The sequence below is a fragment of the Sardina pilchardus genome, chromosome 16 (assembly GCF_963854185.1).
Source record: "Sardina pilchardus chromosome 16, fSarPil1.1, whole genome shotgun sequence".
Classification (NCBI taxonomy): Eukaryota; Metazoa; Chordata; class Actinopteri; order Clupeiformes; family Clupeidae; genus Sardina; species Sardina pilchardus.
The window spans coordinates 20,992,867-21,005,366 of record NC_085009.1 but is presented as its reverse complement, the minus strand read 5'-3'; the positions used below and the strand labels follow the sequence as shown (position 1 = coordinate 21,005,366).

The window sequence follows — 12,500 nt, the reverse complement described above, 5'->3', positions numbered from 1 at the left end:
TTTCAAAAGATGTTTCTGTGGTGTATATGCCATATTAGCCCTGCATGGGGTATACGTGCCCCTTGAATTCCACATGGATGAGATGGCGAGGTTTCAAAGAGACGTTTTGATTGTACACGGGTCAATTAAAGACGTCGGGACGGAAGACAATGCTGCAACGTAACGTGGTGACGACACTTCCACAGGAGGTCTGCTGTCAGGCGAGTTCAAGTTTGAACTCTAGTAACCTCTATACAATAAGTGTGTACTGTACGTTGGGCGGATTAGACTATGACTGTTCCTCACGTGCAGCAACTGTGTGGAGTGGGCAGTGCGGGTGGGTCGGCTGGTTTTCACTTTTGGCAGAGCTGGTCACAGCAGTGTTTACTAGTGACACTGACCATGTCCCAAAGTTTCTGTAGCACTTCTAGTGCATTTACATAGATAGACATTTAGCACGTGATCTGGACACGCTTTACTTGGATGGTTCCCTGCAGACCTCTCTCAGATGCTCCACTTATAAACAAACACGGTGGTAATGTTAACAATGTTATGGGGGTTACTGTAGAATAGAGATTGGGTTTGGAGAAGGTGATGTTCAATAATTGTTATATAACAGCCATTTTAGACTGAAGGACTGAAGTGTAATGTCAACAAACAATCTGGAAGATCTCTGTAGGCGAAGTAATCCAAGTAGAATGTTAAAAACCCATAAACTTGACTAAGGAAAACAAACGAAAACCTCACACAAACGTGTGGCATTACTGTTATGACCAAAACTGGAAAATCAGCTAGAAGTCCCACAAGTGTGGGTGTCCATGCCAGGCGGTTGTGGTGTGTGAGTTAGCTGTGTACAGGGGATGTTTCTGAAGAGGAGTAATGGAGGGTGGGTGGGGGGGAAGGGGAGGGGGTGAGTAGGGGGTTTCTTGTTCATTTGCTCTAGCGTTTGCTAATGTCTATTGAGTGTTTTCTGCTATTGGGCGGCCTCTGTGCCGTTAAAACAGTGGTCAAAGCACAGCAGGGATGTTTAGGAACAGAGCCCAGATCGTGCTCAGCTGTTGTTGTCGAGTTGAACTGTTTTTTTTTTTTTTCCGGAACCTTCCTACTCAGGCGTGTGTCGGAAGTACGACCGCTCGCACGCCTACGAGAGCGCGCGTTTGCCTCGTGCCGCGGTGATTTGCCACACACAGCTCTGCTTAATAGCCGGCTGAGGCTCCGCTATCCCCTTAACAAGAACCTCATCTTCCTCCTCCTTCTCCTCCTCCTCCTCCACCTCTTCCTCCTCTTCCTCCTCCTCACATTCCCTCACCATATCAGCCCGGCATGGGCTTATAAGTGCTTAATGCTGCAGTGTCAGAGAACTGAGGAAGCCAACACACTGTAGGGGTCTTTTGCACAATCACAAAGGCTAGGGGTGGGGGTGGGGGGTGGGATGGGGAATCTATGGCACTCAGAGGGTTTAAAACGATACAATGCAACAGCAAAAAAAGAGAGATGTCAACACTTAAAGCACAATTTTTGAAACAAACAAAAAGAAAAAAAAAATACACAAGGCTTTGCTTTGATGGATTTTTGCGTAGGCACAAGCCTGGACTACTAGCCACGAGGTGTCATTACCGTATCAGGAAGATGGTGATGCGTGGTGTTCCAGTGAGGCCCCTTGATTGTAATAAGTGGGTTGGGGCTGAAGCCGAACGAGCTGCTTTTATTCAAACTGTAATCCACTCATTACGGATTGAGGTCTGCTTATCTGAGCACAAGGTCTTCTTCCACGGCACGCTTTTTTTTCTCCCATCTCTCTCTCTCCATTATCTTTTTTTTTTCCTTTTTTCGTTTCAGTCATTTTCATGTGAAAATATACCTCTTTGTGTGTGTGTGTGTGTAAGAGGTGTGTGTGTGTGTGTGTGTAAGAGATGTGTGTGTGTGTGTGTGTGTGTGTGTGTGTGTGGGCCTAGAGAATAAAAGCTTGCACAGGAGAAGCCTCTTCCTCGTCATTTTTCATGAAACTTGACTGGTGGCGTGTAGGGTGCCAGTGTCCTTGTCTGCTTGGCTGCCGCGTTTTAATAAGACAGGAAGTGTGTGTGTGTGGGAGATTTCTGATTTGGTGGTCGGAGCTCTTGCTCCTGGGTCTCATGAGACAGAAAGGGGGAAAGAGAAGGGGGAGGTTTGAAAGAGTGAAACGGAGAATGAGAGAGTGAGAGGAACGAGAGCGTGAAAGAGAATGAGAGGGGGAGAGGAACAAGAGAGCGTGAAAGAGAACGAGAGAGAGAGAGGAACGAAAGAGCGTGCAAGAGAACGAGAGAGGGAGAGGAACGAGAGCGTGAAAGAGAATGAGAGATGGAAGTGCATAGCACTCGACAGACTATCATCCAGATGCCACTCTCATTGGACCTCCTTCCCAGCCCATCTTTGTTCTCTCTCTGTGTGTGTGTGTGTGTGAGTGAGTGTGTGTGGCTGGGTCCTATCTCGGCCACACAGATGTGTGCAGTTAGCTGGAGAGAAGCGATGGCTGTGTGTGTGCGTGTGCGTGTGCGTGTGCGTGTGCGTGTGCGTGTGCGTGTGCGTGTGTGTGTGTGTGTGTGTGTGTGGCCGGCCCCAGCTGTTGGCCCTCTTCTTTACAGATTGGCCATAAATGATAGTGCTCATGGGAGTGTGAGAATATACATTTACACACACACACACATACAGTATAAACACTCTGTCACACTTATATTCACACACACACACACACACACACACACACACTTGCCACCTCTTTTCATGGGCGTCCCCTTGTTCATTAGAGTGGTAATTTGCATGTAATTGTCACGTCATTTGAGTCTGAGAGCTCACCCACCAGTGTTCATCTCACCGGCCATTGAATTAGCACAAAGAGAACTGAGCAACACACCAGTCCTTCCAAGCAGTGTGTGTGTGTGTGTGTGTGTTTGTGTGTGTAAGAAAGAGAGATAATGAGAGAAGCGTGAATATCAGTTCTCTTTGTCGAAGGCTGTTCATTCTCTCTCTCTCTCTCTCTCTCTCTCTCTCTCTCTCTCTCCCTCTCTTTCTTTCATTCTATCTCTCTTTCTCTCTCATTTCCACACACTTCATTTCTGGGCTGGGAGTCTAAATTGATGAGTGTCTTGTTGATTAGGTCGGTACTATTGCGAAGCCTAAAGAGGGTAGCGGTAAAAACAAGAGCACTTTCCCCTTTTCACACAGGGTCACTCGTGCGCCATAGAATTAGTCATGGTGTTTGGTAAAACAACCAAACAAAAACAACACAAAGAGCGAGAAACACTCTGCTGTTAAAGAGGTTTTGCTGAAGAATTTACAAAGAGAAGCTTCCTCTTGAACAGGCCTGCTGTATATTGGTTGTAGGTTGCACACATATACTGTACACAAACACAATCAGCCTAGTTAGGGTCTCTGGCAAGGTGCTGAGTGTATGAATCCATATTCATCTTCCATTCAAGTTTTAAAGATTTGTTTTTTTCCTTCTTTCTCTCTTTTAATAACTTGATCTTAGGGTTGTGCTGCACAAGACATCAATTCTAAGAGCGTCAAGCGTTTTCCTATGCAGTCTATACTTGATGGTCTCCTTTTTGACGTCAAGATGTTTGTTTCACCGCTTGAGCTGAGTCCCAGCGATCATTTGCACCCAGTAAACGAGAACAGGCAGCAGAAAGCCGTAACGAACAGAAAACTAAAATCAATGTGCTTCAGCAGAGACCTGAATAATGTCTTAACTGAAACGAGGCTGTAGGATGAGTGGTTTTCGACATAGATATAGTTTTTATATCTACTGTATATAGAATAGATATAGTTTCAGTATCCATGGCAACCACGGGCCCGGTGTGACATGGGTCCTGTGATAGTTTACTTTTAGCCTTTGCGTCATGGCAACTCGTAGGCAACATTTCAATTCATTGTTACGTTATCAATGCAAGGCCTATGTCAATCAGAATCACTGCTGGATTTTAAGATGTGTATTTTTTTAATGAATGTATTATCTCCTCCAATCGAAGCAAAAATGGTCTAAAATCGGTACATATCGATGTATCCATAATCAACGGTAATCGAATGGTAATAATTAGTCAAGTGTTGCAGTATTCTGAGTCTAGGATGGCTGCTTTCCTTTATGTTATTAGCCTTTTTTCTATTTGATGATCTTGAAAATGTGCACATCAGGTCTTTATTGTCTTGATGCTACTTGATTTGCTCTATTTATATATTCATACATATACATATGAAATATATATATATAAATATATATATATATATTTGGTTGGGCTGGTTTGTATCGTATGATCTTGACTTTGTAGCATGAAATAAATCTCAGCCGTGGGAACAGATGGTGACTGTTGTCTTCTGTAACAACCCCCCCCACCCCCCAACACACACACACACACACCTCCCCTTAAGGGAGTTGTGGCGCATCCTGGCAGGCTGCTGCTCATTACTCTTCAAAAACTTGCAGTGCCATCATCTCGCCAAGAGAGGGCGCAGGGACACAACAAAACAGCACTAGCCACAGCACCATCATCACAACCACTCAGCCAGACCTGCAGTCTCCAGTTGGTCCCACAGTGAAGATAAAAATATCAAAAGAGGCCGCAGGAAAATGGTATGTATCTTGTTTATTGCCAGCTTGATATTCACACACACACACACACACACACACACACTGTATTATCTAATTTAAATGACCCCCCCCCCCCCCCCTTCCTTGTTTATTGCGGTCAGTTGAAATGGCTGATAATGGATTTTGCAGGGTGGCCCACAAGGTTAGGAGACAGATAAGCGGAAGGGGAGCCCATCCCTCCCCTTCCACATCTCACCTGCACCGCTGTGAACGCACAAACATGGCCACCACCGCACCCAGGGTAGGACACCAGCCCCAGACAGGTACCCAAAGATCAGGTCTGATGTGGCCTTGGGCAGTGTGTGTTTACGGTAGGCCATTATGGAAATATTATGACACTGGTAATTAGTGTTAATGTTCTTTTTTTAATGTGTTTTTATTTTGCCAATTATAATGAACTACTATCTCCTGTGGAATGTGTTGTTAGGAGATGTTCACGCACCCTCATGGAACTCTCATGAAACCTTGTGTGGGGATGAGACAGAAATACACACACGGTGTCTTGTGAACATGTCATTGCAGATGCTGCTCAGGAGCCGGTCATCTCAGTCATGTTAACGACCGCCATTACCGCTATCAGTAATGCAGTATTTGATGGCACGATGGCTTACAGTATAAACATGTGACAAGCCATTATTGCGGCATCCAAAATATTGAGGTGGGCAGTTCGGAAAGGTAGTTATGACCGTTAGGCCTACTAATAAAGGTAGCATTACCCTCATGTCATTTTGATTTCATCACACTGTCACTGACGGCTTATAACAGTCACTCATAAATCTTGTACGCTAGGCCTATTATGGCTTCGAGTAAAGTGTTATGCCCACTGCATTTTTCTGAGGGAAAATTAGACCAGTCTTGTCTAGATATCCTCTATGTGGAGAGAGGGGGTGAAAAAAAACACACACATTGGCGTTTGGAAAGCGAGAGAAAAAAAGGGCTAAGAATCGGTCAGGGCCCTGTAACTGGAGTCAATTACATATACGCCCCTGCACTCTCCCAGACACCGAGCCAGTCTGTCCCTGCCGCCATTCATTAAGAAGATTACGACACAAGCAATTTTCAGGAGCAGGATTGGCTCCCCCCCAACCCCCCTCCACCCCCACCCCCCCATGACCCTCACACCCTTCAACGTTACACAACAGTGACAAGTGCGTCCAGCTGTCAAGTCGCCGGGGCTACGGTTAGGTAAAGGTCACCGATTTTATTATTTAATGCCTTTTTTGGCCCTCTGTAGACACTGTAGGCCGGGGTAAGAAGCATTTTGGGAGTGCTCCGCTGATAAGGAACAAGAACATCCGGTGCGAATGCTTATCAGCTTAGCCGTCCCAAGGAATATTAAGAGTCTTAACAACTGTCTGGGGCTTCTGACATTATTTTCTGATTACTTCTTCTTGGCATTTTGATCCAGAGAGAAGGCTATAGGGAGCTGAGCAGGGCTGAGCTTTTACAAAATGCCACAGACAGTGTGTGTTTAAAGTGACTCTCTCGTTGAACACCACGCTGGAGAATGGATGGAAACCATCGGCAAAATGCAGCGAAGCTCAATCAATTCATATCCAATTTAACTATGAACATATTTGCTAATTATTCTCCCGTAATTGCATGCTTTCAGACTAGCTTGCGGGGGATGGCAGGGACCCCCGTGGAAATGCAGATTCGGCCCCGGATCAGGCCCACCTCTGGGCCCGATTCGTTCCGGAGCCGGGCGGCGGATTCCCTGGGATTCCTGCGGACTTTCTGAATTAGCATCCTGTTGCAGTCAGCATGCGTCTCAGTGAGTGGTCAAAAATCCCATTCCATTTTGTTTGTGTTGCAATCCTCCCCATCCCACACACTCACTCACTCACTCTCTCTCACACACACACACAAATTACATTGTCACATGGATATGGGGTGGCGGTGGGTATACCGAAAGCAGGTCTACCATCAGCAAAACTGTTGAAAGAAGGGGTGTGTGTGTGTGTGTGTCAGAGTATGTGTGTGTGTGTGTGTGGGGGGGGGGGGGCTGTCTCTGGTAGTTCGTAGTGGGGCCAAATCAGGGGGAAACCAAGCCTGATAAGTCAGACCCACATCAAGATGCAGGGTCTGGGAACTCACCATAGACCTCTGAAGCCTACAAAACAGAGCCAAAACTGCCATCTTTGCCCATATCAGGAGATCCGGGTGTTAATTGAAGCTACCTATGGCAAGTTGCATTGCAAGTTTGCTCTGGAGTAGCAAGTTTGCCGTCTTAATGTAGCCTACTGCAGATCACAGTACCCACTCGAAGGCAGAGGGCAAAAGTGTGTAGAGCAAAACGTCAGCAATTCAGACTTCTTCGTCCCCACAAGAGTTTAACAGGTGCAATAATTCAAAATCTCCATGTTATTGTACCATAGAAAATAGAATAGAAAAATAGAATATATACTTTTTTGATCCCGTGAGGGAAATTTGTTTCTCTGCATTTAACCCAATTTAACCGAATTAGTGAACACACACAGCACACAGTGAACACACAATGAGGTGAATCACACATTAACCCGAAGCAGTGAACTGCCTGCCCAACCAGCCGTGCTCGGTGAGGGGTTAGGTACCTTGCTCAAGGGCACTTCAGCCGTGGACTGGTCCGGGATCGAACCGGCAACCCTCCGGTCACAAGCCCGAAATCCTAACCAGTAGGCCACGGCTGCCCAAAATGTTGCAAGATACCGGATATAAGGCAGCTTTTGTGTAGGTGAACTCCAGAGGTCTATAGGCAGGGCTCAATCGGAGGAGTGGGAGAAATGGTTGTCTTTCAGATTCCCTCTCCATGAAACAGGGTAGCGCTAGCACTAGCAGCTACAATCAATCGTCTTCTTGTTTTCAAATAGCAGGATGGAGAATTCATGCTTAGCAATCGCAATTTATGGTCGCAGGTCAGTCGTCGTTATGTGAAGCCTGCCCACCGACTCTATACACGATGTGATTGGCCCGATAGAAGTTTAATTTTTCCAGCTCGCAAGCCAACGGAGAGTTGCTAGACTACCCTGGCAACAAATGACATTGCCGCTAGGGTGCGTCTAGATATCTAGGCTACTTTTCTACGACATACAGTACATCACTTTTCTACTCCTCCGAGGACTCAAAGTACTTTACAGGGTAATGCCACTCATTCACATTCACTCACACATGCACTCATCTGTAGGCTAGGGTACGTCTAGATTTCTAGGATAGGGCAACCCCACACTAGCCTGAAACCCTTAGCCAGGCAGGGGCAGAAGAACCCCGCACAGGGTTCACAAACCTAATACTATATCACTAATACTAAAATACTAATAAAATCATATGCTAGTTCTGTAATCACAAGCTGCCTGTCTGCTGCTTTAGTTTCTGTCTAAGTGCGGCGGCGAGTGAGGCTGGCTAAACCCTGCCTGATCTGCCAGCGATTTGGATTTTGCCCCGCAGCTCAGGCCGAAAACCTGCACATCTGTCTCTGTCTCTCCTGCTTCCTGTCCACATCTTCTGGGTCCAATCACAAACTAATCACACTACACTAACACTAATTGACAGATGGGAATGTAGAGACCAGATTCCTCACACGCAAGTATATTTGGGCGAGAGGCCTGATTTACACTTAACATTTACTCTATCCATATGCTGGTGTATTATCACAGTTATGTGTTGTATTGTATGTGTACTATGTATGTAATGGGAGGGTATGTTTTGTGTGGGTCCCTCACCCTACTATGGGGCTATGGGAGGACAGAAGAATGGGGATGAGTGATTGTGTGTCTGCAATGTCTTAAATTATTAGCCCTATATTCTTTTTAAGTGCACCTTGAGGATTGTGATCCAATTTCGTTGTATTCTGTGCAATGACATTAAAGTATTCAATTTCAATTCAATTCCAGCGTAAGCTGCTGAATCCTCATGGTGCTACGTGAAAGACAGGGTGTGTGTGTCAGAGTGTGTGTGTGTGTGTGTGTGGAGGGGAGGGGGGGGGGTGTCTCTGGTAGTTCGTAGTGGGGCCAAATCAGGGGGAAACCTAGCCTGATAAGTCAGACCCACATCAAGATGCAGGGTCTGGGAACTCACCATAGACATTTACTGTATCGATATGCTGGTGCGTTATCACAGTTACAGCGTAGGCTATTGAATCCTCATGGTGTATGTTAGGTCCACACAGTGCTACTGTATGAACTGCAGTGAGAAGAGATGGTCAAGTTCTTCCACAGGAAAATAAGGTATGTTAGTGGGGAGAAAAAACAAACCATTGATGCGCAAAAGCACTGGGGTTAAACTCTCACACCGAGTATAACGGAGACAGGTCGAGGAAGGGCATATTATGAAGAGGTGCCTTCTAAAATGTCAACATCACACAAGGTTTATTATTTTTTTTCCTCCCCCTCTAGTTATTGCAAATGGGAATACAGTGGACAGTAGGTCACTCGGCTAGGGACTCCTCTGACATTTGCAATCAGAAGGAGGTGCATGTGGAGGAGTGAGTGGAGCGACGGGCGGCTGATTATTGACATGCCGTGACAGTATTGTTAAAGGGGGGGGGGGGGAGACAGCCTGCTTTCCTCTGACACACAGTTATGGGCCCAATCCCAATGTCCGGACTCACGAACTCGCGGACTTTGGTGCGCGTTCTCGCGAAATTCGTAAGGGTTTAGGGCTGTCCCAATGTCGAATTACAACGGGCGGGAGGGTTTGAGTACAGACTTACCGAGCCCTTTCCGTGAGTCTGCATCGGTGCAGACTTAACCTAAGGGAATTACCCACAGTTCAAAGTGTTGTGACGTTTACCGCGGAGATCATAGAAAAATCCGGAAATGAAGGTAAACAACAGCACGCACGACACACGTGCATGGTGCAAATGTTAGCAACGTCTTTGTTAGTAAACATCGCCAAGGTACATGTGATCTCGTGAAGTGCTGTCCCAATCCCAAATACCTATCTGAGCCTATGTGGCCTCACACACTCACTCACTTAGCACCTGAGATCAATTAAGTCTGTGAGTCTTTAGTTCTTAGTCTTTAGGGCTGACATTGGGATTGGGCCATGGTGACTAATGACTGGGCTCTACCATGTTTTTTTTATTTATTTATTTATTTATTGCAAGAGACTGCCCGGTGGTACCTTGTGGTGCTACAATTGGTTTATTTATGGGTTGAGTAAATCGTGACAAATCAGGTGTTTGTTGTGTAGTGATCAGGTTTAAATCATACAGTGGCATTCATTCCACGTGCTTGGATACTGTATGCAGGATTGCCTACATTACTGAAAACATGAGTCATTGAATTCTTATTCTTACTTGTCATTTTCGTTCTGCTTAATCAAAGCAGATAGCATTGTATTTCCTCCCTGCGAAGGCTAACAAATCAGCACCCCCCATTTAATTGGCTCTGCTGAATATTAATGTATTTGTAGACAGTGTGTGTGTGTGTGTGTGTGTCCGTTGTGCACTTTCACTTTTTGCAAACAGATCTGAAAATCTGATTGAAACCCTTGGTGCCACCTGTAATCTTAGATCTGCCATCCATCCTGCTTCGAAATGACGATACCTTCATGCCACCAATAAACACCCAGGCCCTGATCATCCCAGAGGGAAGTCATGTTTTTGGTCCCCATTGTGGACAAACTTGTCTGCCCCCCCCCCCCCCCCCCCCCCCCCCCTCATTTTATCTTAGCAGTGCACTCCAAGTGGTGATGGTGCTGGCCTATAAATGGGTTCACGCGGTGCATACTGGGGAGAAGGCACGCCAGCATATTCTATTGTTGACCTCGTGCTGTGAAACCCAGCCTGCAAACTCGATCTGTCAGTCCTCAGCCTGGGCCCCAAAGTGTTATTGTATCATCTGTGAAAGGCCAAAAAGCCAAATGTAATGACGTTAAAACCATTGCATTGTTTATTTATTTATACAGATCTTACGTGTGTTTTATTGACGATAATTAACCAGCAAAAGTCAACATCAAACTCTCTATGGATTTATTGGATTCGCGGCTGAACCCACCCCCCTTCTCCAGGTGGTAACAGGAATTGGACATAGTAGGGTTAAAGGCAAAAAACGTTATTTTTGCCACCGCCACAGAGCATGTTGGCAGAACTGCCATGTCTCATTCTGTCCCTTTGAAGTGACAACCGCTGTTGGAGACTGGCCCAGCGTCCATCTCAGGAGCCCTTAATGTTTTTTATTTTGTTCTCCTGATTTCCCCCATTTCACTGGGACCATGTTATTTTAAAAACACTATCAGTGTGAACACGCAGTCAGTCAAATAGGCTGCACTGCACTTCGCTTCCTTGCTACCTAGTTTGTCTGACACGAGTGCCCTTGAAAGGATTTGGAAAAAACAGGGGGGAAATAAACGCGATCGGGGATGTGGGGTGAACCTGAACTACTTCTCTACTTCTCTCGGAAGTGTTTAAAAGCAGGGGACGTCGGAGCAGCTGCAATTTCACCCCCCCCCCCCCCCACACACACACACAGCCACACACACACACAGTCAGAATCACAAACACGCACAAAGCCACACACACACAGACAGACAGACAGACAGACACACACACACACACACACACACACACACACACACACACACACACACACACACACACACACAGAGACACACACACACACAGACACACAGACACACACACACACACACACACACACAAAGCCCACACACACACAAAGCCCACAGCGCACCCTCAGAGTGGAGGGCTTGGGAGCTGATGAGGGAGGCTTGTTGTGGAGAATGGGATTTGGTGGCCTCACTCTCGAGTCCCACTGAGTGGCCTGGCATGGCACGGCGCGGTGCGGCGCGGGAAAGTGGAGCAGGTTGTCAGAGGAGCGCCGGAGGCTAGCGCACGCTAATTAAGCTAAGCGGTAACCTTACCTGCGACAGCCAAGGTAACATAGGCCTTTTCCTACAATATGCATTGGTGTGCATTCCCCCTTAGTCTTGTTCTACCCTTTTGTGGCCTCTCTCTCTGTGTGTGTGTGTGTGTGTGTGTGTGTGTGTGTGTGTGTGTGTGTGTGTGTGTGTGTGTGTGTGTGTGTGTGTGTGTGTGTGTGTGTGTGTGTGTGTGTGTGTGTGTGTGTGTGTGTGTGTGTGTGTGTGTGTGTGTGTGTGTGTGTGTGTGTGTGTGTGTGTGTGTGTGGTGATGCAAAGTAATATATTTTGCTCTGCTTTTCCAATGTTTCTGCAACCAGGGGTGCAGGGGAATTGATTTTATTGTAGGTGTACTGAATCACTTTTAAGGGTTATGGTAATGGGGGGAGACTTTCTCTCTCTCCCTCTCTTTCTTTCTCTCTCTGTAACTCTCTCTCCCGCTTTTTCTTTCTTTCTCACTGTGTGTGTGTGTGTGTGTGTATTTGTGGTTGTGGTTATGTGTGTCTGCGTGTGTGAGTGTGAAACCTGTGTGTGTGTGTGTGTTTATGTGTTTGTGTGTGAGAGTGCGAAACCTCTCTCTCTATCTCTCTGTGTGTTTATGTGTTTGTGTGTGTGAGTGTGAAACCTCTCTCTCTTTCTATGTGTGTGTGTGTGTGTGTGTGTGTGTGTGTGTGTCTGTGTGTGTGTGTGTGTGTGTGATTGCAGGCTACAGAGAAATGTCATAATCGCTGTGTTTTTATTGTTTGTTTGTGGCGGAGTGATTTCTTTCCTTCTCCTGCCTGAGGTCAATGTTTCCCTTCTTCACTCATTTCTTCATCTCCCTCCCTCCATCCCTCCATCTCTCCCTCCCTCCATCCCTCCCTCTCTCCATCTCTCATCCCTGTCCCTATTTCCCCTGGCCCTGCCTGCTGCTACATCATCAACCCTCCACCCTTTCTCATTCTCTCTCTCTCCCTCCCTCTCTCTCTATTTTATTTTCTCTCTTCTATAATCCTCTCTTTTTCTCTCTCTCTATTTTATTTTCTCCCTCTCTGTTTCCTTA

At 46.3% G+C, this 12,500-nt stretch overlaps 1 protein-coding gene across 3 annotated transcripts in view; it reads left to right on the top strand.

The window, feature by feature from the left end:
• The window catches only part of tmem102 (transmembrane protein 102), a 24,349-nt gene extending 19,565 nt beyond the window's left edge, over positions 1–4,784 (top strand). For 2 of the 3 annotated variants that reach the window (XM_062516379.1, XM_062516378.1), the window contains exon 3: positions 1–850. This exon is cut by the window's left edge and continues 3,497 nt beyond it. The gene's annotated coding sequence lies outside the window, so the exon portion shown is untranslated. Of the gene's footprint in view, positions 851–4,732 lie in introns of those variants that run through there. The other variant, XR_009935078.1, reaches the window with a different exon arrangement.
• The last annotated feature ends 7,716 nt before the right edge of the window (positions 4,785–12,500 follow it).